Source organism: Macrotis lagotis, chromosome 1 (genome assembly GCF_037893015.1).
Source record: "Macrotis lagotis isolate mMagLag1 chromosome 1, bilby.v1.9.chrom.fasta, whole genome shotgun sequence".
Lineage (NCBI taxonomy): Eukaryota > Metazoa > Chordata > Mammalia > Peramelemorphia > Peramelidae > Macrotis > Macrotis lagotis.
Genome location: NC_133658.1, coordinates 214,858,995 through 214,886,496, shown reverse-complemented (window position 1 = coordinate 214,886,496; position 27,502 = coordinate 214,858,995).

Sequence of the window (27,502 nt, the reverse complement as noted above, 5' to 3'; positions counted from 1 at the left end):
TAGTTCTGGAATATGGCCACAATATTCCTTGGTGTTATCACTTTAGAAACCCTTTCTGGAGGGGATCAATATATTCTTTCAATAACTATTTTGCCTTCTGGATCCATGTTATCAGAGCTGTTTTCCATCACTAAATTTTGTAATATTAAGTGAAGGCTTTTTTTTCTCTTTAATGTTTTCAGGAAGACCAATAATTCTTATATTGTCCCTTCTCAATCTATTCTTGAGGTCATTGATTTTGCTGAGGAGCTATTTTGCTTTTTCCTTGATTTTTTCGATCTATTGGTTTTGTTTAATAGAATCTTGTTGACTCATGAAGTCATTAGTTTTCACATATTCCATTCATTGTTTTAGAGAAGAATTTTCCTCATTTACCTTTTGCAACTGCTTTTCCAATTGGTCAATTCTATTTCTGAATGAGTTTTCCATTTACCCAAGTGTAGTTTTGAGAGAATTATTTGCTTTTGGCATTTACCCAGTTGTGGAGCTGAGAGAATTATTTTCATTTTTATTTTCCAAGGATTTATTTTTGTTGAAAGATGTTAATTTTCTCTTGCAACATGTTAATTTTCTCTTTAGTTTCTTTTCCCAATTTTTGCAATTGGTTTTTTAAATTCCTTCTTGATTTCTTCAAGGAAGTCTTTCTGCACTGGAGAACAATTCTTATTCTCCTTAGAAGCCCCATATCTCTCTGGGTTAGAATTGGTGCTTTCAAAGTAATTCTCAATGGGTTCCCCTTTTCTTCTGGCCTTTCATCATTTTCCTAGGGTCTTTTGTTGGGGAGGGTCTGGTTCTCAGAGGTTTGCTTTGGAATACCATAGAGACTTTGTTCACTGGGATTAATAGCTCCAAGTGGACTGGCCAGTAGGGGAACTGGTTGCTTTCTCTGGAAAGTTTGAGGCCCCCTCTCTAGCCCTGGAGGGAGTGAGGAGTGGCAATGGCAACAGGGTCTGAATTGTCCTTGAACAATGGTCTGGGGCCCTGGGGGAGGCAATTAATCTCCCTTTCTCCTGAGGGAGCTCTGCTGCCCATAGCTGAGTCTGAGTGGGTGGGGGTGGGTGGTTACTGTTTGTTCTGTGTAGAGGGCTCCACTGAAATTATGGAGCTAAGGTCCCCAGTTCTGAGTTTATGTCCAGCTGTGCTCTGCAGCTCTCTGTGCTGGAACTCACCAGACGTCTGTTCCCCCAGTCAAAGGTTCCATGGCTAAATTTGATCTTTGGACCACCACTTACAGAAGCCTCTCTGGCTAAGCTGATCCTCTAACTTCACCCTGCCCCCACTGGCTGTCTGCTCTCCTCTCCTGGTTCAACCATGATCCCTTAAGACAGAACTTAGGGTAGATGTTCTTCTCTTATCTCCTTTTTTCTGGGTTTTGTTGATTGAATTTCAGTTAAGAGGTTGCTTTCATGTTATTTTTGAGGAAAATCAGGAGACCTTAGCACAGTGCCTGTCTTCTTTCCACCATCTTGAATGGAAGTCCAAATTATCTCTTTAATTTTTTTCTCAGTGGTGGCTTGTTCATCCTTTTTGTTTTGAATACTAGTAATTTGGTTATCTTCTTTCTTTTTTTAAAATCATATTACTCAAAGGTTTGTCTTTTTTATTGGCTTTTTCATAAAACCAACTATTAGTTTTATTTTTGAGATCTATGGTTTTCTAGCTTTCAATTTTTACTAATCTCTCCCTTGATTTTCAGAATTTATAACTTTAAATTTAATTAATGATATTTAATTTGTCTTTTTCTAGCTTTTTTAGTTGTATACCCAGTTCATTAATCTCCTCTTTCTCTATTTTATTCATATAGGCATTTAGAGATATAAAGTTTCTCCTCAATAATTCCTTGGCTGCATCCCATAAATTTTGGTATGCTGTCTCATTATTATCATTTTCTTGGATACTATTATTTCTAGGGGTGGCTAGGTGGCACAATGGATAGAGCACCGGCCTTAGAGTCAGGAGTACCTGGGTTCAGGTCCAAACTCAGACACTTAATAATTACCTAGCCATGTGGTCTTGGGCAAGCCACTTAATCCCATTGCCTTGAAAAATCTAAAAAAAAACCCAATATTATTATTTCTATCATTTGTTGTTTGATACACCCATTATTTTTTTTTAGGTTTTTGCAAGGCAAATGGGGGTTAAGTGGCTTGCCAAAGCCACATGGCTCAGTAATTATTAAGTGTCTGAGACTGGATTTGAACCCAGGTAGGTACTCCTGACTCCAGGGCTGATGCTTTATCCACTGTGCCACCTAGCCACCCCCTACACCCATTATTTAAGGTTATTTATTTTCCAATTAATTTTTGGTTTGTCTTTCCATGACCCTTTATTATATGTAATTTTTATTGTATCATGGTCTGAGAAGTGTGTACTTTTATTTCTGCCTTTCTGCATTTGATATAAGGGTTTTGTGCCCTAGTACATGGTCAGTTTTGGGTGTCATGTACTGCCGAGAAAAAGGTATATTCTTTTCTATCCCAATTAAGTTTTCTCCAGAGATCTATCATATCTAAGTTTTCTAAGATTTCACTCACCTTCTTAACTTCCTTCTTTATTTTTTGGTATGATTTATCTTGTTCTGAGAAAGGGAAGTTGCGTTCCCCTATTATTAAAGTTTTTCAGTCTATGTCTCCTTGTAATTCACTCAGCTTTTCCTCTAGAAATTTGGATGCTATACTACTAGGTTCATAGTGTTAATAATGCTATAACTTCATTACCAGTGATGCCTTTTAAGAAGATGGAGTTTCCTTCTTTATCCCTTTAAATGAGATTGATTTTTATTTTTTACTTTATCTGAGATCAGGATTGCTACCCCTTGATTTTTTTTTTAATTCAGCTGAGATATAATATATTTTGCTCCAAAGTTTTACCTTTACCCTGTGTGTATCTCTCTCCTTCAAATGTGTTTCTTGTAAACAACATAGTTTAGGATTCTGATTTTTTAATCTATTCTGCTATCTTCTTCCATTTTATGAGTCAGTTCATCCCATTCATATTTACAGTTAAGATGAGTAATTCTGTATTTCCCACCAGGCTTTCTCCATTAAATTTTTCTTTCCTTTCCTCTTATTCCTCCTCACCAACATTTTACTGCCTTTCCCCTTTAACGTTTCTTTTAAATTATAACTTCTCCTTCCCTTTTATCAGTCCCTTCTTCCCTTATCTTTCCCATTCCCTGTGCCCCCTTCCCTGTAGATTGGGATAGATTTTAAAATCCAAGTAGGAATACATCTTTTCCCCCCCGGGACAAATCTATTGAACAGAATTTATTCAGTGTTCATACTCTCCCTTCTTTCCCTCTAAAATTATAAAACTTTGTGCCTCTTTACCTGGTTTTATTTATCAATCATGTACTATTAATCAGATTCCATCAATCACAGGTTGATTATTTGATTGCTTGAGAAGCTCATATTACCAAAATATTATCACAAACTGATTGCTTGCTTGATTGATAAGTAGTATTGTCTCAAATTATAATTATAATCATTTTTTACCTTTCCTCTGTTTCAAGTACCCTTCAATCCTCCTTTTGAGCCAAAATATCATCCAAAGTCAAATCAAGTCTTCTATTTCATTGAACATTCATCTATTCTCCTGACAATATATGCTGAATTTTGCAGGGTTTTAAATTCTAGGTTGTAATCCAAGCTCCTTTGTCTACTGTTATATAGTATTCCAGATCTTCTGATCTGAGGTTGATAGGTTCTGTGTGGGTCATATTGTGTTTCCTTTTCATTTATATTTTTTTCTTTTTGCTGCTTGCAGTATTCTCTCCTTTATTTGAGAGTTCTGAAATTTGGGTATTAATAGCCCTTGGAGTTTTTATCCTGGGGTCTTTTTCTGGAGGAGTTCTGTGGATTCTTTCATTGTTTTTATTGTCTTCTTGTTTTAACAGATTTGGACATCTTTTCCTTAACAATTTCCTCATGTTGTTTTCCAGGTTCTTTTTTTTAATCTAGGCTTTCTAGAAGTCTGATGATTCATAGATTATCTCTCCTGGATCATTTTCCAGGTCATTTGTTTTTCTGAAAAGGTACTCTACTTTTTGTTCCAACTTTTTTTCAACCTTTTAATTTTGTTTGATAGAATCTTGTAGTTTTGTAGAGTCATTGGTTTCTATTTGTTTAATTCTAATTTTTAAATTTTCTTTAATCACCTTTTGTCTTTCCTTTTTTAAAGGTATTGAATTCTCTGGTCAATTTTTAATAATTTTCCTGCATGTCTCTGATTTCTTTTTTCATTTTTCATCTTCTTTTTCTTAGTTTTTAAATACTTTTTTAACTTCTTCTATGAGTTTTTGGATTTGAGTCCTATTCATAGAGTCTTTTGAGTTCCCCTGTGAATGATTTTGCACTGATTTCTTCTTCAAATATGGCATCATTATCATCTTTGTCTCTAAATTAGTTTTCTATAGAGAATGCTCTTTTAGCATTTTTGTTTCTCTTTGTTGTTTTAGCTCATCTCCTGGGGGTATAGGAAGTATAGGTCCAAGCTTTTTATGCTGGGAAAGGGTTCTGATCCCTGGCATGTCATTGATAAGATATTGCCTATGCAGTCCAGGACTTCCCTTTGTTTCCTCCTTCAAGTCCAGGTTCTGACTTAGTAGAGGTTTGTTCTGACCCGGTCCTATCTTTTATCACAGTGTTCCCAGGGTTCAGACTTTGTTTGGCTTTGGGACCCTCTCTGCTAGTATGCTATCTAGCTGCTGGGACCTCTGCTATTGTCAAGCTGTTGGCACTTGTACTGCACTGTGGCTAAAAGCCTTCTGGGCTTTATTTTCCCCTTTCTCCCCAAAGAGACAGACCTTCACCGAAGATCCTCCATAATGTATGCCAATGAAAATTTTTTGGAATCTTGCCTATTTCTTGGTGGGATCTGTAGCTTGAATGTCAGTGAGGAAGCTTCAATTATCTTTAGAAGGGAAAAAGCTCTGGGAGCTTTTCTTGGCTATGCCCCAGAAGTTAAAGACTTTTTTCTATGGTGCTAAACACAACTTTTCTCCTTTCCAAATATTCCTTGGAACACCACCCCACCAAATGAAAAGAATTTGATTTAGGGGCAACTAAGTGATAAGTAGACAGAACCCTGGGCCTGGAGCCTGGAAGATCCCAGTTCAAATCTGACCTCAAATACTTGCTAATTTTTGACTTGGTAAAGTCACTTAACCTTATTTGCCTTAGTTTCTAAGACTATAAAATAAGCTAGAGAAGGAATTCAGTATCTTTGCCAAGAAAACCCCACATAAGGTCACAGAGTCAAATACAACAGAACAACAAGTGATCAAATAAAATTTATATGAGGAAAATTAAAAATGCTAGAGGAAATTACTTCAATGAGAACACAAAGCCTTTTTCCTTCACTTTGGATGGAATTAATCCTTCCTTTATTTCATTATATAGCTAGAGCAATAAATCAAAATCCCTCCATGCTACATGAGAGTGGTTAATACTGGGTGATGATGAAAATGGTATTTGTGTGCAAGACTGAGTGAAGGATGCAGGCAGAAAGTTTTTGGGAAAGTGGTAAAACAGTGGGAATATGAGGCAGCACCAGGGAATAATACAACAACTACGTATTTGTATCTGGAAAGAATGAATATCATTCTATGCCTATAAGAGTTTGGGAGAGGAGAGGAGGGTTCCTGGGAGAGTGACTCCATGGCAAAGAAATCCTGGGCTTGGGAACCAGAGAGGAAGTGGCATAAAAGAGCACTGAAGGTGGATTTAGGAGAGAAAAGTAGCTCCTGTTTTCTAGTCAAGCAAGTGGCAGATCACAGATCACTAGAGTTAGGATGTCCATGAGATTCAAGGGAGGAAATATATAAGACACTGTTTTTTGAGTCAGGAAATTACAAATTCAAAGCCTGCCTCTGATTCTTAGTAGCTATATAGCACTGGTCAGTAACTTACCCTCTCTGCAACTCAATTTCCTCATCTGTAAAATGAGACGATTGATCACGGGCCTCCTAAAGCCTCCTCTAGCTCTATGCGTCTAAGACTATGGTCAAATGATAAGTATATTTCATACCTGTAGCCCAAGTTAAAGTTCCAGGAGTCCTGTCCTGGGACAGGTTCTGCTTTATTTATTTGTTTTTCTATTTACTCCTTTTTAGAGCATAGATTTAAATTTAGAAAGATTTTCAGAATCTTATCTAGTCCTATTACTTCAATTTAAAAGTGAGTATAATGATTTTTTAGGAAGTTAAATAACTTGTCTAAGGTCACACATATTACAAATCAGAGATGAGATTGGAATCAAGCTCTTCAGATTCCAAAAGTTGCAGTTAGGTTAGTGGAATGGAGGCGGGGGAAACTTGAGGGACACATGATATTCAATCTTCAAGCATTTAAGGCGATCTTCCATATGGAAGAGTTTAGAATCATTTCACTTGGTCCCAAAGGGAATAGTTAGAAACTATATGTAGGAATTGCAAAAAGGAAGACTTGCATTTGATTTCAGGAATAACTTCTTAACAAGTAGAATTACCCAAAAAAGAAATGCCTTGCTCAGAAAAATAATGGATTCTCAGTTACTGAAGGACTTCAAGCAAATCTAGATGACTACTGTTGGAATATTCTATAGAAAAAGGCAGGCTAGATTGTCACTGAATTCTCTTCTAACTATAGAAATTGGTGATTCAATGTTACGTATTTTAGGAAGCCTAATTCTAAAGTGTGATGGTAAAAGTTTTTAACTCTCAGAAGGAAAACATATACTCCAAGTTTTTAAATTTAATCTGCATTAATTATTTTCTGAACTTTATCAAATCTAAACACTTAAGGAATCCAAAAATTTAAGTCCTTATTTGTAGCATTTACTGATTTTCTGAGGAATAAATGCTCACAATGTAAACTTAACAATTGACTTTCTCATATTGATTCACACTGGCTCTATTACATCCTGTCCTTATTCAAATAACTCTTCATGACATAGAGGGAAATCTATTCTCTTAAACACTAAATAAATAAAAATAAAAATATGAAAGGTCTTACTAAATAAAAAATAAATAAAAATAAAAAGTCTTACTAAACTGAAAAGCCTTTGGGGGGGCACAGAAACACTCTGAAGTTTATTTACTTAATTATAGAAATGTTATAATGGGGACCATAAGAACCTAAAGCATTGAACTATGTATTTATATTCTAGCCAGTGTGATATTTTTCTATTAGCATATCTTAACTTTCTATGATAGTTTTAAGTATTTTTTTCTGTATACATGTCTGGCATTTATTAAATGCTTAATGAATATATGGTGATTGACTTTTTGAAACTAGATTTTACATATTTTGCATATTCTTTATATATGATTGAAAGAAGAAATTTTTTATACTGTCAGAGGTTTTCTTCCTAAAGAATTAGAAATCAGAACTTTAAATCACAGAAATGTCATAGGAGAGGGGTCATGTAATAAATATAATCAATGACTACATATCTGCCTACCATCAGTTAAGCATCAAAGTCAACCAAGGCTCACTTAAGTTAATAATTTAATCTGAAGTAAAGTCAAACTGAAGGAATAACATTTAGTATGAGTCAAGTCATTTCATCATTTGCCATTTACCAGATGGCAAAAAGTAAAATCAGTACTTCTAACTTTGTAATGTAATTAAACACAGAACTACCAAAGAACATGTGTATTTACAAAGCTAAAATTAGTCACCTTACACAATATAAAACAATAGAATTTGAGGGCCAGAAGAGACCCCAGATATCATCTTGTTCACACACCCCACATTTTATAAAAGGAGGAACTAGTCTAAAACTAGATACCTAGGTTTAAAATAATTAAGAGAAGGAAGGAAGGAAACAAGTGAGAGAAGGAGGAAGAAATAATAATAACTAATGTTTGTATAGTGCCTTCCATGTGTAAATGTTCTTGTTGATGTGGTGGATAGAGTGGCAACTTAACTCTATTTGCCATAGTTTCCTTAACTGAAAAATGAGGAAATGGTGAACTTTTCCAGTATTTTTGCCAAGAAAACTTGAGTGGGGTCCCAAAGAGTCATACAGAATTGAAAAATGACTAACAACTTCTATATCAGGCTAAATGCTTTTAAAAATATTATCTAATTTAACACCACAATAACCCTGGCATATAGGTACTAATATTATTTCCATTTTACAGTTGATGGAGCTGAGGCAAACAACGGTTAAAGTGCCTTGCCTAGGGCTACACAGTAAATGTCTGCGGTTAACTCAGCTATTCTGAAATTCCAGGTCCAGGGTTCTATCCAAGCATCTCCTAGTTTCCAATATCCTTAAAAGATCCAGAGATGAAAAATGCTTGAAAAAATCATATAGATTATAAGGAAAAATTCAGAAATAAATTGCAGGTCTTTTTGTTGTTGTTCAACAATTTCAATCATATCTGACTTTATGTGACACCATTTTGGGGTTTCCTTGGAAAAGATGCTATAATGTTTTTTCCATATCTTTCTCCAGCTCATTTTACAGTTGAGAAAACTGAGGCAAACAGAGGTAAATGAGTTGACTAAGGTCACACACCTACTAAGTATCTGAGGTCACATTTGAACTCAGGAAGATTCAGGAAGATTCATCTTCCTAATTCCAAGCCAAAGTTCTCTATGATACCTAGCTGCCAGGTCTTTAGCCTTTCCCATCTTTAAACCTTCCTCCACACAACTGCCAGAGTTAACTATATCACTGATCTGTGAAATAAGCTCCATTGGCTCCCAACTCCTCCCAAGATCAACTACAGATTCCTCATTTTGACATTTAAAGTCCTTGGTTCCAATCTTCCTTTTAAACCTTAGTATATATTACTTCCCTGAGATTCAAATTGGTTTATTTTCTATTTTTTCAATCCAGAATGCTAGGAAACCTGCCTTTCATGCATAGAATCTACTCTCTCATTTCAGTTCTATGTCTTAGAACCCCTGGTTTCATTCAAAGCCAGTTCAAATGACATCTCCTGAACCCCTAGATGCTAGTGTTTCCTGTTTATATTTTATAATTTATCTTATATGTGCTTACATGTATATAGGTTTTCCTTTATCCCTCCCTTTCCCTGCAACTCAAAGTAATCTCCCTAAGGTTTGAGATTGTTTCATGTTTAGTCTTTGTACCTGCACAGTGACTGGCACATAAGGAAGCACTTAATTAAAGGGTGTTGATTGACTGATACAGACTCCTGATATTCTAGTCTTTCCTTTCTTTAACAGGTTGCTTCCACCTAACTCTTGGACCAGTGCTCTTGTGTGCCCTAGCAGAAATGGATATATTTTGATAAGCAGAAACAGGGAATATTTGCCTTTTAAATGTTTTTAACATCTCATAATTTGTTCAGAAACTGAGTAAAAACACAATACCTCAGATGCATGGAAACAGTCTATCAAAAATGACATTTTCCATTTTTTAACTGACTACCTTTGCTCATTTGTGGAATTAATAATTATGTCAATTTCAACTTCAATCATTTATTATATATCCAATCGGTATACAAAGTACTATTTGGAGCAGAGGAGATACAAATATTGATTTACAATTTCACAGTCACTGTTGCCTCAAGGAATAGTCTATTAGACTACTAGAATAGTAGATGCAATTAATAATTTTATATCATGGTGAAATCCTAAAATAATAATTTAATACTGCCTAGAGATGAATTTATCAGCTTTTACTAACATTGAGCTTCTTTTCTTTTTCTTGAATCTTGGTAATTAAAAAAATAACTCATTTGGTAAAGAGTTAATAGCTGTTCATCTGAGTAACTTTATTTTGTTCAGGGAAATTCAGTTAAATTTAAAATACTGTAGAGAAAATTCACTTATTATGGAAAGCAGAAATCTGCTGAACTGCCCAAAAATAACTCAGGCAGTTAACATTCACCAGCTTGCAAACTCTATTGATACACTCAGTTTACTACTTTGAGCCCATCTGCCAGATATACCTGGTTTGAGATGGGGCTGTATTTGCTAACTGAATTAATGAAGAACATAGAATCCTTTTAAAAAACACTCAAACATATTCTTTTACCAAGGTTATTATGTATTTCAGCATTGTGCTTGATTTTTTTCTTAAATTATAAATAGAATTTTACATCCAGGACCAAATACTTCAAATAATGCAAAGATCTTGTTTTAAGTAGAGATGCCTAATATAGTTTAAAATAGTACACTATTTAAACAAAAAGGCATACAGGTCTAGGAAAATGCAAAGTCCTAAAGACTTTTTTCTTTATGTTTAAAGAAAAAGATATAATTTACTGGTATCCCTTAATAGAATTTAAGTTTCTTAAGAAAAGGGACTATTTTTTTTCTTTATACATTTTAGTGCCTAAAACAAAGAAGGTGCTAATTGAAAATAGAAGATCAGTCCGAGGTTTTACACAGGTATCTACAAAATATTAAGGATAGAACTTGTGGAAAGACTTAGATGTCAATCATATGGGATGAAAAGACATAGGTGAGGTGAAATCTGTACTGGGGGAAGGAATTAATAATCATAATGATGATGATGTTTTGTCCTTCATTCTCGAAGGAGAACATGACATCAGGGAGATGATGAGATGGCATGTACATTATTTGGATGTGAGTGAGGAGGTGCTGTGCTAAGTCACCAGTCTCATTTTCTCATGCAAAACTATCTGGGTTCAGTGGCCAGATATGATTTAGGATGAATGGAGATAGCCCTGGATGCATGGCAGAGTTTAAGTGACTTATCCAAAGTCACACAGTTAGTGTCAAGTGTCTGATGTGGGATTCAAACTAGGGTTCTTCTGACTCCAAAGTGATGATCTATCCACTGTGTCATCTTACTGCCTTTATAATAAAAAAAATGCTACCTCAAAGCCATCAAATCATTAGAAATTAGAACAGAAAAAAGTTTTCAAAGAAATAGTGCTTAAATTTAGCCCAGAGCAAAGAACAAAATTCAAAACGGAGGAAATTGCTGAGGAGGTGATTACATAGGGATTTGTTGTTTAGTCATTTTGCTAGTGTCCAAATCTTCATGACCCCATTCTGGAGGCTTTTCTTGGAAAAGATACTGGAGTGGTTTGCCTTTTCTTTCTCCAACATAAGGAAATTAGGAATGCTCAATATTAGCTGATATAATGAAATAGAAGAAGCTCTTCTTGAAACTTCTAGTTTTTAGTACTTTCACACTCCACCCAAATTACTTAAATCCTTTGAATATGCTTTTATTTATAACTTCATATAAATTATTTCTGGTCCTCCAAGAGAATGTAAGCTCCTTAAGTATTGGGAATTTTTTCTTGTGTCTCCTGCATTTAGCACAGTCTCTTAAACATAGTAGATGCTAAATAAATGGTTGCTGAATTAAATTATTGGATGAATCAGACCAATCTTTGAAAAAATATACATTCATATATAGTAGATGGAAGAGAATAGAAAAAAATGACTTAGAAAACAGAAGGAAAGTTTCTTGCAGGCAAAAACTTTTATCTTGGCCATTATATATATACCCCTGAATATAGCCCAGAACTTTAAACATATTAGGACTCAATAAACTTTTGATTGACTTGACCATCTGTTTCCAGAAGGGGAGGATGTAACTGAGCAGGAGACTTTTTCTAGGGCAACTCAAAATGTAGAGATAGTCTCCTAGATGAAGAATATAGTGAGGAAAACAGGTATTGCAAGAAAGCAATCAGGATTTTATTGTACTCATCCCCAGATATGCCTTAGAATTAATATTAGATATCTTGGATCTAAGTATCATTGATCTTATTTCTGCCAAGAAGGTAGTTGACTAACATTTATTAAGCTCAGCCTGTCAGTGAATTAGGGGGATGTCTACTCCAAGTATATGAATGCTTCCTTCAGTGAATGGGCAGTTAAAAACAGTTCACTTCAATGACCTTGCAGGTTGCTGAAATAGAAATGGAAGGTGTCAACGATGTCACTGTCATCTACTGCATCCTGGTCCATTGACAGTCATCTTGAATTTTGCTCTTCCTTTGGACTTTGATGATTCAGGAAGAGAAGACTGAGGCTGAAAACTTGGCAAAACTCTGCTTCTCTTAAATCTAATTCACTTCCAAATCAAGGCATTATCTGGGATGCCACTGGTCCTCATTGAAAGCAAAGGCTAAACAATAACCATGTATCAAGGATTGTGCATGAGTTCCACTATCTTCTCACTTCTTCCTGACATTTTGTGATTTTTTTAAATTTGTCTGTTATTTCTTATCAGTCATTAGTCACATCCAGATTGGATGGTAGAAATGAATAGAGTCTGCTTAAAACAAGCCTTGATACTTTGCATGGACCTTAAATAACCTCGAAAGTCTTTCACCTCTTTATCTATGAATTTGTTTTTTCCTGGAGAAGCTTACATATTTTGTACCTTATGAACTTTTGGAACTCTCCCTAAATAGAGTTGGAAGGAAATCTAGATTAATTGAAAATCCCTCTTTTAGCTGAACAGATGACTTAGGCAAAGACAAACTAAGTGATTTGTCCAAGACTGCATAACTAGTGGAATTCAAAAGAGAAAGATTATGAACCTAAGGATTGTAGACACTCTTCTGTGCAAAGACAAAAGGGCCTTGTCTTTATTATTCAATTAAAAATTATTATACAATAAATAATAAGATTAACATATTATATTGGATTGATAATTAGCCTTTGAGCTAGCATGACTTAAATTAAAGGCCTTCCTTAGGTATGCATTTATTTCTTGATGCTCAAGCAAATTCTCTAAGATTATAAATTGGAGAGAAGATGCTATACTCCTGCTACTGGTGAAAACATAGATCAGGTTTATACCATATAGGCATAACTGGATACACATTGTATTTATAAAATCTATATCTACATCTTTACATTTTTATACATATAAATATGATACCATCCTTAAATGTTTTGGCAAAATTACAATACTTTAAAAATTGCAGAAAATATTTTTATTATTTATTTAAGGCAATGGGGTTGTGACTTTCCTGAGTACAGCTAGGTAATTATTGAGTGTCTGAGGCTAGATTTGAACTCAGGCCTTCCTGACTCCAGGGCCAGTGCTCTATCCACTGTACCACCTAGCTGCCACCAGAAACTATTTTGTTACTTCATTTCCTTTTTTTAAAGATTCAAACTGTTAGAAAGACTTAAAATATTTCAAAAATATCACTTAGTGAATAAGGAAAGTAGTTTCCTGATTTTTGTGACTTATATAAACATCATAGAAGGTCTGTGACTCCCTCCAATTCCCCTATACATGTATTCTGAGCTCTTAATCCCTTCTTCAAAGTTTGGGAGCGGAGCAAAGAAGGTATGGCTGACTGGGTGGGGGGCTTTTCTTGCTCCCTGGCTTTTGACTTGAACCCCTAAGGATGTATGAAAGGATTCCTGATTTGGCAGGTAAAGACTCAGGCTACTTCTCTTTTCTGAAACTTGGTAATTCCAAGCAATACAATAATAATGATGATGATGATGATAATTTACCTAACCTTGTGCCAGATAATGTGCTAAGAATTTCACAAGTATTTCATTTTAGCCTCTCAAGAACCTTAAAAAGTATTATTATTATTCCTCTTTTGGTTGTTATTTTTGTTCATTTCAGTTGTGTCTAACTCTGTAATCCTATTTGTTTGTTGTTTGTTTGTTTTGGGCAAAGATATTGGAGTGGTTTGCTCATTTCTTTCTCCAGATCATTTTTTAGACAAAGAAAATGGGGTAAAATGGGTAAAGTGACTTGTCCAGAAGCACACAGATAGTAAATATCTGAGACCAGATTTGGACTTAGAAAGATAAACTATTCTGATTGTAGGACAGACAGGCACTCTATCCACTGAGGCGCCTTCCTCATCAGGCATCTGAGGTCACATTTGAACTCTTCTTTCTATCTCCAAGCCCAGGGTTCCAACCATTGTGTCCATCTAACATGTGTTTAGTGTCCCTATTGAATTATTTAGGGTCGAAATTTGGGTTTTAAATTCAAAACAACTGCTTCCCATTTCAGTGCTTTTTCCTTCTATGTTAAAGCTGCTTTGTTTATTTTAGTTGATAAAATTTTACCATCACAAAAATCATATCTATTTAACTTTTTTGTAAAAGGATACCCAGAGAAGCATCTCACACATATGAACAATTAATAGCTGTTTCAGTTGGTGGTGATGATTATAGAAAGCTGGGTTTGTGGGAAAAGTCTAGCATTAACGAATACATTTTCCCCCCTAAGGCATAAATATTAGAACAATCTGTGGGAATAGCAAGTGGTTAGTTAATTATGGAAAGTAGATTAACAAAAGTAAATTTTCTGTTACTTTTAATTTAATATGATTAGACAAAGGAGATTGGGTTTTGAAAAAGGTTATTAATGAGATAAAATAGCAGGATTTACATTCCTGGGAGCTGTGCAGAAAGCTATTAAATAAGTATTCAGCAAAGGAGGTAAAGTGAAGTAAGTAAGAGAATTCAAGGAGAAAGGAAATGCCTGCATTTATGGGGTAAGAGAAAAACAGAAAAAAAAGCAAGATGAAATAGTAAGGGGGGGAAGGACTGGAAGCAGATGGCAATCCCAGCTAAAGTAGTGAAAGGGTAGGCTCTGATCTAACATTTCGCCTTCATAGTATTGAAGCTACATGTACATTAAAATAACAATAAATGAAGAAGAGGTACAAAGAGGACTCTCTATTGGAATTCTTTTAGGTTGGAAAAAAATAGCTTGAATGTCATTTCGGGTACCTTCTCTTTCAATGCAGATTACCACCAAACAAATAGTTGTAACTATGTTTTTTGCCCTTCCACTATAGCCAATGCATTTGAACTTTCTCATTGTCATTAAGGGTATTATGGATAGTTTTTTAAACATCCCCTAGTTTCAATGGAGCAGATTTTCAGACTGTTTCAAAGATTCAGACCAAAGGGGGTCTTAGAAAGACCTGATTATCACAACCTCATCTCTACACAGAAGAATTGATCAATCATGCATTACCATGGAAATGTATCAAGTAACAATAATAACAATAATAATAATATGTAACATTTATAGAGTGTTTACTATGTGCTGGATATTATGTTGATCACTTTAGAATTATTATGTCATTTGATCCTCACAACAACCCTAAGAAGTAGTTGCTGTTATTATTAACCCCCTCTTATAGAAGAAGAAGCCGAAGTAGAGGTTAAGTGACTTGCCCAGGGTCACAAAACAAGTTAGTGTCTAAGGCCAAATTTGAACTGAGGTCTTCTTAACTCCAGGTGAAACATTTTATCTTACTACCTAGCTGCCAAGCACAATAGACACAATTAGAAATAATGCACAGATTCAAGGGGTAGGGAAAGAGTGACAGCACTCTGAGAAATTGGACACCTTTCAATGAGTTTTTATACCAAAAAGGACAATGAGTAACATATCTATAGAGTAGAATGTGCACAATGATCTTGAAAAGTCAGTCTAGTTTTTCCCATGTCCCAGAGGCTTTTCCAAATTGAAATCATAACAAGAACCTTTGTGTCAGAAGGTTCCAAATACTGGCAAGAGGCATAACTTTTTCTCCTTTAATCATTCGAGCATATAAGACCCCAGGTATTCTTACTAACAAAATGATGAATCCCAATGTAGCCGATTCTGCACTTTCTAAAGCCAAGGATCTACCAGGAATAGTCCAATTTCTGATTGCTGCTACTGGAACAACCAAAGAAATGATTTCCTCTGGTCACTGAGTCATTTCAAGAAAACAGAAGCAACATTTATACTCTAGGGGTTTAAATTTTAATATGGACAATGATAAAGATAAAAATAGGAAAAGAAAAACACCTTTATGAAAATGAACAGCTTTAGCAAGAATGTGAGTTTATGGGTATTAATGGAACAGGAGGCAGGAGCTATGTTTTTTAATCTTTAATGAACCACTACCTAGCCATGAGACATTGAGAAAGTTCTTTAATCTCTCTAGGATTTGAGTACCTTATCTGTGAAATTGGTGGTAATACTAATTCTCAAATGTCTCCAGTTAGGGACCTGGGTCATATGGTTTCTTTATGTCTCTTCAAATTTAACAACTATGATTCTCTGGTTTGTTGCTGGGGCAGAGGTTGGGGAAATGCAGGAGTCCAAGAGAACAAGCTCTACTTTAGTAAGCAGGAGAATTAAGCTTTAGTTCTAGGAATCTTTGGTTTGAATAAATTGTGAACTCTCCTTCTTTCTTGTACCTATATAACTTCTTTCTCTGTCAAAAAGCACTGTGATGATAAAGAAAGAAATAATTCCTGCAAAGCACAAAGACGACTTTGGAAGAAATGATATAAAAATACAATCTATAATTATCACAATATTATGGCTAGGACCACAAAGGCCAGACAACCAACATATGGCATAAGGTGCCTGCCCTAGATCTAGAACCAGAAAGAGAAAATGTTGCCTATGGAAACAGGGTTAGTCTTCAGAGATCTTCTGTAGAATATATTCTATCTTTCTGAACTTCCAGAGTGGTGTCATTTAATTTTCCTAAAAAGAAAGAGAGCATGTGCTTATGATGAAAGGGAATCCTCGCCAAAAGTTTAAGGCAAACTTGCATTGTCATAAAATTAGATTTAGCATACATGGGAATGTTTTCCCCTTCTTTCGTGGTGGCTCCATCATAGAATCATAAACAGACCTTAGAAGCCAAACACCCACCCTGCTCTCAAAGTCTTCTCTCAGAAATCATAAAATTTAAGAACTAGAAGGGACAGCAGAGGCTTCCTATTCTGAGCAAGAATCTCTCCCTACAGCAATGGAGATGGTCACCATCCAGCCTATGCTTGAAGATATTTAAAGAGAAAGGAAACTGCCTCTTTGAGAAAACCCATAGTTTGGGTCTGCTTGATGACAAAGTTTTCCCTTATCTAGAAATAAAATCTTTCATTGGTGGTAGCTCTGTGCCCAATGGGACCAATCAGAACAAACCATATTTCTCTTCTATATTGAATTTTTTCAAAACTTGTAAAAGATTTTTTTTACATTTGATCTATACTTTAATATATAGAGAGAGTAGCTGGTTGGCATAGTGGATAGATTGCTAGAACTAGAGTCAGGAAGACTTGAGTTCTAATGTTATTTCTGGCATTCACTAGCTGTGTGACCCTGGGAAAGTCATTTTATCACCATTCTTGTCATTTGTAAAATGGGAATAATAACATCCTCTTCTTCCCAGAGTTAGTAATAGAATCAAATAAGATAATACTTGAAAAACTCTTACCACAGAGTCTGATATTTAGAAGGAACTATATAAATGTTATTAATATTATAACTTTATGTTGTTTTCTTTCTTCTATAAAGTTCAATTTTATTTGTTTTTTTTTTCAATGAAGGCAAAGCTAGTTCTTTGATAGAACAGATTTTAGATATGGGATCTCTGGGAAGATTTTTTGGATGACAATCCCTCTAAAATCCACATTGTAAGCAGTCATCTATTCTATCTATAAGGTCTTCTATACAAAGCTAACCCAGCAGATATGTATCCTCCCTCATAGATTGGATAGAAACTTCAATAATAGATTCCTCCCCCTCATTTTATAGCTTGAGGTTACTGACTCTAGACAGATGGCAAATTTTTGTTATCCCATAATAAAACTTCATGCATTAAGTTTCTAGTGTATCAAAGTCAATGTCACCCAAAGTCCTTGTGTTGCTTTTTTTTCCAAACAGAAAAAAATATTCTTTCAAATGAAACCAATTTAATGATCTTTCTCTCTATCCCTGTGCATCTCTGTTTGTCTCTGTGTCTTTGTCTCTCACCATTCAAATATGCAATCTAAAAAGTGTTCGTTAAGCCCCTACTATATGTAAGATATTATATTAGGTTCTGGGAATATGAAAACAAAATTCATAATAGTTCCTGTTATAGAGAAGAATACAATCTATTGAGAGGATGTTTAACCTAGAAGATAATAATACTCTAGGTTCTATAAGGAAGGGGAAGAAAATATTAATAGTGGGAGGCAAAGATAGATCCATCAGGGACTCTCCTCATAAGAGATGGCATAAGAGTTGAGTCTTGGAGGAAGCTAAGAATTCTAAAATGCAAAGTTGAACTGAAACTAACTTGAGCACAAGGGGACAGATCATGAAAGGCTTAAAGGTGAAGGGCAGACTACCATTTAGAATAATAGCAAGTTAATTAGAATGTAGAGTATGAAAAGAACAATAATGTGCAGTAATCCTGCAAAGAAAGGCTATAAGTAAATTAATTGGAGTTTTAACTAGCATTTATTTGTATTTATGATTTACAACTCCATTTGGAAATCATCAGAATCATAGAACGTTAAATCTGCAAAACACTTTAGTGATAAAATCATCTGGTTCAATGCTGGCATTTCATAATGGATGAAACTGGGCCTTGGGAAGGTAAAAAGACCTGTACAGGGTCATATAAAAAGTTAGTATCAGAGACAAGTCTAGCAACTGGTTTTATGATTTATTCTGTAGGTCCTTTGTAGTAACCTAGGGGAATCTTGAGAACTTCAATCTGACTCCCACTTCTTGGGAAAGGAATAAAATCAGCATTTTTTAAACACTTCTATGTGCTAAGTACTTTACAAATTTCATGTCATTTAATCTTAAAAACAACCCAGAAGTAGGTATACCTGTTGTTCCCATTTTACAGATGAAAAAACTGAGGGAGGCAAAGATTAAAGAAACTTTTCAGAGTCCCTCAGCTAGTAAGTGTCTGTGGCTGAATTTGAACTCAGGTCTCCCTGACCCCAGACCCACTGTTATATCCACATCTGCACCATCTTCTCCACAAAGTATAGCAGTTTGACACAATAGCGGCACTAGGAATGGTCATCTTAAGTAATTGTGGTGTAGCAGAAAGAAAACTGGATTTAGAGTTACAGGAAAATAGGTTCCCAGATTTAGAGCTGAATGGAAACTTGGATGTCCTTTAGTCCAATTCTACCTATTTTACAGATAAGAATATTGAGAACTAGAGATTGTAAGTGCCAAAAGTACAATTGGAGCACAGATCCTCTAACTTCATACAAGAGATCATTTCACTGTCCTATGCCTCCTCTTGACCAAGGTGTCCTGAGTCTGTGTCAGTGTTTATTTGCTATGTAAATCTGATTCAACTCTGAAAACTAGAGTTCCTCTAAGAATAAAATAGAAAATTTCATGCAAAGAACTTTTCAATCTCCACATGACATAGAAATCATCTATTATTAGTATATATACATATATATATATATATACATGTATATATACAGAATAGGATAAAACTTACATACTTATATGATATTTACTACCACATCATTTAAGAATGTAAGTTTTATTCTATCCTGTGAAGGAAAAAATGGTAAACTTTATATCTCCAAAAACATGGAAATTACTAATTTAAGAGTAGATTGTCTTTTTTATTGTCTGATTTAAAGATGCTGTATCACTCCTTTTTACCTAATTCCTTAACTCTCTTCCACAATCACTACCTTCTTAAATCTGATGACTCTTTTTGTTGATTTTTGATATTCGTTAAGCCTAGAACTATAGGAATCCGGAGGTTTATAGAACCTCAAAGTTTGTGCAGTCTTACTTCCATAGGAAACATGACTCTCACCCAATAACACCTTCAATTAGGGATCTCCTCCTACCCATAATGGTCAATTCAATATTGATTGCAATGGTACCTTACATTTTTAAAAAGCTCTCATTATTAGATCTTTCTAATATTAAACATTAAATATCAAAAAACAAAAATCAGAGATTCTTTGTATATTCTTTTGTTCTATATTCCTTCTTCTAGGTCAAGAAGAATAAATCTAACCCTTTTGGCTTATAGCAATGTTTCATATATTAAAACACTAAACCTATGCACCACCAGTTTTGGCTTTTTCCAAGTGAAGGTCCCTACAACTTCTGTGAAATAGACAATTTACAAAGGAATTTTGAATCTCTCTTAGCCTCCTGGTTACTTTCCTCTGGACTTGTTCCAGATTGTCTAAATATTTCCTAAAATATGGTATCCAGGATTGAACATAATAATGCTGTAGATGGCATTAGGCCATTATGGTACTGTCAATGGTACTTCTACCTTCCTCTGTCTAAATAGTCTCCATAGAATCTTTATTTGCTTTTTTTTAAATGCCTCCCAAAATTCATTTCCTCTATCTTGCTCTAATACTAGATAGGTGGTTGAGGTGTTTCAAGAGGGGTACTTGAGAAATATTAAAGAGTTGGAGTAAAGGAAGGCAGAAAGACAAGGAATGCATTAAATGACCTTTTAAGATTTCCTTTGAAACTGATATAACTGATTTCCAGAAATGATTTCACACCCTAAAATATAAATTTTAAAACCTTCTTAACTGGTTTATTTTGTGATTTCATTTGTCTTAATTTAATCTTTCATGTTTTAAATCCTATTTTTGAGCAAATATATTCCTACTCTTTAGTCTCATTATTAGTTTTTTAATTAGTATGAAATTGTTAATACAAAATAATGACCACATGTCTTTATTTGAGATGATTTCCTTCCTGATTTCCTTTCCCTGCACATGGGATAGAGTCTTCCTTTTCAGGAGATATCCTGGCAGACCCCACCTTTCATGCTTTCAGGCATCATCTGCTGAGCTGTTAGTCCTCAGTTGTGTAGAAGGCCTTGGTTGGTCCCCTAGAGAGGACAGCTCCTGGACTAAAGGACTCTAGCTGTAAACTCCCTTTGCCATCAGCTGCTGTTTATTTCTTCATCTCCTCATTTGGCTCTTGGGAGGATGTTTCAGCAAACTTTTTAGAGAGAAAGGGAAAAAATACAATAGCTCATTAAGCTAATGACCCTTAGCCAGACTGGCTGCAAATGAAGGGAGGCAGAGACAATTGCAAAGCTTTCCAGTGAGGTTGTTCTGCACAATAATTTTCCACATAGCTTACATCCTCCTCCTACCAATGCCTTCCTAAGAATCATACAAATGACTGTTGTTACCTGTATTTAGAAGAGAAAAACCTCAGAGCTCAAGTTTGGTTTATATTCTAATTAATAGAGAGATTAGACTGTGTGTGGGGGGGAAGGAACATCAAGGACAGTATAAAACATAACAACTCATTTTATAAAGTCTTTTAAGTTTATATAACACTTTCCTTATAAAAACAATGACAAGTAGAATGAGTATTGTTATCCCCATTTTTCAGTTGAGGAAACTGAGGCTTAGAGAATTAATTTGTCCATTATCTGAACTGAATTGGACTTGGTCTTCTGATTCTAACTTCTGACTTTAATCGTCACCAGACTGAAATGTTTTCACCTTTTAATAATATCAAATAACAACAACAAACAACAATAATAATCTCCTATAATATTTTATTATTCCCAAAGCACTTTCACATACCTTCCCCTTCACATTTACTACTGATAGGAGGGCTGGGCAGAAGGTAGACAGGTGCTTATTATTACCATCACCATTTTGTAGTTTAAGAAATTAAGGGCTTAGAGGAAGATTGGATTTGTACAAAGTAACACAATTAGCAGATGATAGAGTTGGGACTAGAACTGATTTCTTTTGATGCCCTTGAGCAGATTGCAAGCTACTACACCATGATGGATATCAGGTTTTGATAGAGAAACTAGCCTGACCCCTGAGACTTCTCCTTAGATATCTCCATTTTAAAAATTTTCACTTTCTTCTTTTTTTTTGCCTCCACAATGTCCAATGCTTCTCATTTAGATTAGACTTTTCATGAGCATAGACCTCCCACCATCTCTGCCAAACCTCTCTACTATGTTAACAAAGAATGAATTTTTTGGCTTCTTTTCTCTTTTCCCATCAGTGAAAAGCTGTTGGGAACTTGTTAGATTCCACTTCACATAAGCACACAGTTAGTGGCTGATTCAGCTGCAGGGGCCTATCTAGTGGCTCAACTCAAATGTCAGCTTTTCCAGTCTTCTTCAATGGGTCTCCTGATATGAAAATACCCTTAGATTAATAGTTTGTTCAATATTATACTATAATAGTACACATTCTACTTTCTAATATAATTGAGGACTTAATAGGTATCCCTCCCTAGTCTATAAACTCTGTGGATGATATAAATTCAATTCAGTAAACATTTATTAAGTGCCTACTATGCAACCAGACAATGTGCTACATTCTAGGGCTGTAAGTGAGAAAAACAGACAATCTTTGCCCTCAAAAAATTTATAATCAAATGGGGGAAGACCACACATTAAAGGAAGTTTGAAAGAAACAGGGGTTAGAGGAAGACCAAGCTGCTGCAGGTGGAAAGTAGATGGAGTCCAAAGTCCAAATTCTGCCCTTTATAAAGGCAAATTCACCCTCAGCCCACTAATCCAGGGAGAGAGAAGACTGAGGGAGGTAGAACGGTGAGTATCCTAGGTTATGTTAGCCTCTCGTGGTGAGGAATTTTGAAGGAATCAACTTGGGTATTCATGAAAGGCAAAGTAAACACTTACCATAGGTGGCAACTCAGTGGATAGAGGGATGGGATTGGAATCAGGAAGACTCATCTTTCTGGGTTAAAATTTGGCTTTTCAGGTACTAGTTTGTGTGTATGTGTGTGTGTGTGTAACCAATCACTTCATATTGTTTGTCTCAGTTTCCTCTTTTAAGCTGGAATAGGAATGGTCTACCACTCCAAGAATCTTTTCAAGAAAACCCCAAATGAGATCATGAAGAATTGGACACAACTGAACAACAAAAATATTTATTAACAAATGCGTACTGATCAAAAGAATTTTACCAACCAATACTTAAATTGTTATTCAATCTTATCTTTCCTATATTATGTAACCTCAATCCTACCATTCTATAATGTAACCTGGAAATGACACAGGTAAACAGTTTTATGATCATACCTTAGCACGTCAAATGGAAAGAAACTGCTCTATTTAGCCTTCAGAAGGGAAGACTTGGGACCAGGGAGATTGGTTGTTTTCAACTCTTTGAAAGACTGTCACACTAAAGAGGGATTAGTCCTCTCCTGTTTAGTGCCAGAAGTCTAAATAAGGGCTTATTTGTAGAAGCCAGAAGGAGTAAAATAGATCATAGTCTAGAAAAATTCTTAACAATTCAAATTATGCAAAAGAAGACTGGGTTGACTTGATAGAAGTTTCTTCTCATGAAGTTCTTTCAATAAAGACAGTATGAAAGAGAACAATGCACACATTAACAACACTGTGAGATGATCAGTCCTGATGGAAGCAGCTCCTCTCAGCAGTTCAAAGAGCTAGGACAACTACATTAAACCAGCTATGGACAATCTTATCCCCATCCAGAGGAAGATAAACAAAACAATCCCAATTGATAAATGGTCAAATGATTTGAACAGCTTTCAAATGAAGAAATTAAAGCTATATATATATATATATATATATATATATATATATATAATCATATGAAAAAATGCTCCAAATCATTATTAATTAAATAATGCAAGTTAAAGCAATAATGAGGTATCATCTCTTGGGAGAATTGGATGTAACCTTCCTGGAGAGCAATATGGAACTATGCCCAAACAGCAATAAAACTGTTTATATCCTTTGACCCAGCAATTCCAATTCTAGGTCTATAACCAGAAGAAATTATAAAAAAGGGAAAAATCCTATATGTTCCAAAATATTCGTAGCAATGTTTTGTAGTGGCAAAGAATTGGAAATTGAGGGCATGCCCATCAATTGGGGAATCACTAAACAAGTTATGGTACATGAATACTATGGAATATTATTATTCTATTAAAAACCCACAAATGTTTGGGCTCTAGAGAAGCATGGAATGACCTACAGGTTCTGATGCTTAGTGAAGGGAGTAGAACCAAGAGATCAAAGTACACATCAATAACAACATTATGAGATGAACAACTTTGATGGAAGCAGCTCCTCTCAGCAGTCCAGAGAGCTAGGACAACTGTATTTGACTGGCTAAGGAATATATTACCCCATCTAGAGAAAGAAAAACAAAACAAAACACACATACACACACAAAAAAACCCAATCCTTCTGAATCTGATGAATACTTTATAAAAATTATCTCTTATGTATCTCTTTCCCTTTAATCCTAATTCCTCATACTGAAAATTGCTAATGTGTAAACATGTTTATCAATATATATATATATATATATATATATATATATGTACAATGCTAACTTGACTTCTTGGCACTGAGGGGAGGGGGGTTGGGAGGAAATTTTGCTACAAAATATACATGTGCATATGAATGAAAATAAATAAATAGATTTAAAATTAAAAAAAGAAAAACAAAATGAAATGAAAGAAGCCAACCCTTCAGAATCTGAAGAACAATTTATATAAAAAGTATCTCCTGTGTATCTCTTTTCCTTAATCCTAATTCCTTATACTGAAAAAGATTAATCTGTAAGCATGTTTATCATAAATATGTATGTACAATGTTAACTTGACTGCTTGTTGGTGAGAGGAGGGGGTGGGAAGGAAGGGTAGAATGAAATTTTTAACTTAAAAATATACATGTTCATGTGGATTAAAAATTAAATGAATAAATATATTTAGAAATAAAGACAGTATAAACACCTGTCATGTTATGTTGCAGAAGAAATTTTTGTTTAGGTACAAGTTGAAGAAGATGGTCCCTCTGAGGTCCCTTTTAATTCTAATTTTAAGTATTTCTTTAAGTGTTCCTTTTCTCCAGGTAGCCAGAACCTTCTAGCTAACAGATCAAAGAATTTTTGAGCTGAAAGAAACTTTAAGAGATCACTTAGCCCAATCTATTCATTTTATAATGGAGGAAATTTTATAATATATACATGTTGTTATGTATATAGTCATACATAATAATGTATATTCCTATATACATGTGTCATACATAGATTATAGCACACATATACAGAGTTATGTATATAAAGTATATATGAACTTTGTAGTCCTTAAAAGATACAAACTTCCTGGGTTTCTTTTTACTATATATTGTTCTTTGTATATTCTCATATATAGTATATCTATTATTTATTTTAATTATATTTTATATTATAGCTGTATACATATATATATATATGTGTGTGTATGTGCATAAATTAGATATACATATTTGTCTAAAAACTGTTTTATGGAGAACTTAACACAAGGCAGATGCTCACGTAAGGACACTGTCAAGGTTGCCCTAAGAACTTTGGAATTGATTGTCAAATATGGGAGACAATGGCACAAGACTTCTCAATATGGTAAGCCCCCTTCAAGGAAGATCAATTTTCAGTTTGATCAAAGAAGAAATGCAATAGTTCAAAAAAATGTAAGATGCACAAGTTTAAAGACCTTATCACCCCAATTGTTCATATGAACTATTTGTGGCTGAACTGTGGTACAGTCTACTGAGCTATTAGTCAGATCAGCCTATCACACAGTACTTGATTTCAACATAGTGATGTTATTTTGTTCCTCTTTGAGAACAAAGGACAACATTATATAAAATATATAAATATTTCTCCAATCACAATATCTTTCCTGTATAATCTAAAAAGAGGAGGAAATAAGCATACTACCTCTCCTCAAAGAGCTCCCACTCAGATGAGAAAACACGTAAATAAATACAGGTTTCCATATTCTCCAACCCCTCTCTTTTACCTCAAACCTCAACTAAACTTTTCCTAACCCTTCAAGATCCTGATGGGTGACTTAAGCTGCAAGTTACCTAGGTGTTAATGGATCCAAATATGCTTCTGGATTCTTTTTCCAGAGACAAGATGTTTTAAATGTGTTTTCAAATGGACCTTCAATGCCTTAACACACATGGGTAACCAAAGGTAGCAGTCCCTGAGACAGAGGCAGGAGAGATTTCTGGGAGGCAGCCCAGAAATGTCAACCATCAAGTTTTCCCCTGACAACTCCCGAGCTGCTTTTCCCTGCTGGTTGGGGTATAAAGAGAATGTAAACTAATTTTAACATTAGCCTACACAAAACAGGAAGGGGAACCTGCCTTAACAAAATCTGCTGCTTTCCAAAGATAAATATACATTTTAAAAAATTGCTTCCTGTTTTAGATCATCCATACCACTGTTTCCTTCCCTGCCCCCCACCCTGGTTAGTGTGAATTATTGAAAAATAGTTATATTAAGCTGCTCTCATGAGAGAGACAGCAGACCAGGGTTCTGCATTAAGCATAAACAAATTCTCACCTATGTAGCCATTTGCTTCATAGAGTAGGAGATGAACTTATAAATTCTCTCATTTAACAAACTTGGGCCATTTTTCATGGCCTAACTTTATTTTTTGACTATGTATGCCTCCTCCTGGTCAGGCAACCATTTACCTGCCTAAGATCAAAATTCATTTATCACTAAGGTAGAAGGTTTTACTCAATAATCTAGTAAGGCAATTAATCCCAAGAATTGTGCTCTCTAAGAGCTAAAAAAACTGAGGCTGACTTTGCCTGAATATTACAACCAGCAAATTTAAAATCAGGTTTTTTGTTTTGTTTTTTTAAGGTTTTTTGCAAGGCAAATGGGGTTAAATGGTTTGCCCAAGCCACACAGCTAGGTCATTATTAAGTGTCTGAGACCGGATTTGAACCCAGGTACTCCTGACACCAGGGCCGGTACTTTATCAACTCCACCACCTAGCCGCCCCCAAATCAGGTTTTGAAGACAAGTCTATAGATTCTAGCGTCAGTACTCTTTCCACTTGCTCTAGTAGTAGACCTTGGGATTTGTGTCCATCTTAAGAGGAGGTGGATGATAATTTTCTATCTGAGTCAGTTCAATCAAGACTTTAGTGTCTTTTCCAAGGCTATCACTCAATGCCAATTCTTTAAGGTTTGAGTCTCAGGGAAAAGAGGGTGCCAACACAAATTAGAACACAAAGTGTCCTAGGTACCTTAAAATAGTTGCCACCATTTTGTAAGAACCTCAGTTCTCTAGAGAATAAGGGGAGACTAGTGTTTCTAGCCAGAAAGTTATGCAAAGGTTATCTACACAACTTCTAGGTAGTAACTGGGAGGGGTAGGGTGGGCTAAGAAAATCCAAGATCCAAACTCAATGGAAAAAAATGCACCTAAGCATAAAATAAATCAAGGCTCAACTAAAATTTTAGTCCCTGCTTTATGTTCTTTTATTCATTCTCAAAGAGGTTTAGAATAGAAAGGATCTTAGAAATCATTTGCTCAAACGCCTTCATTTTTAGAGGCAAGGAAGTTCAAGAGTTTTTAACCTGGGGATTATGTATATGTAAGCAGTAAATTGATTGATATAAAGTAAAGGGGGAAAAACCTATGAACTTGGATAGAAAGAAAAAAAAATACATCTTTATTTTTACTAGCTCAAAATGCAATTTATCCTTTTCTTCATTTATGAATGTAGATTAAAAAAACATTATTCTGAAAAGAGATCAAAAGCATTTACCTACTACCAAAAGGTATATAACAGAAAAAAAAGTTAAGAACTGTTACTATAAAGATAATGTGACTGATAAAATTTATCAGGTAACTAACAACCAAAATTTCATGCAAGGTCCTCAGAATGTCTGTTTTTTTAAAAATTTTACTTCTATGACATGCTGTCCCTCTATTCCATCTCCACTCACATAGTCAAATGCTTTGTTCCAACCTCCCTAAGCTCTCATGCTTGAA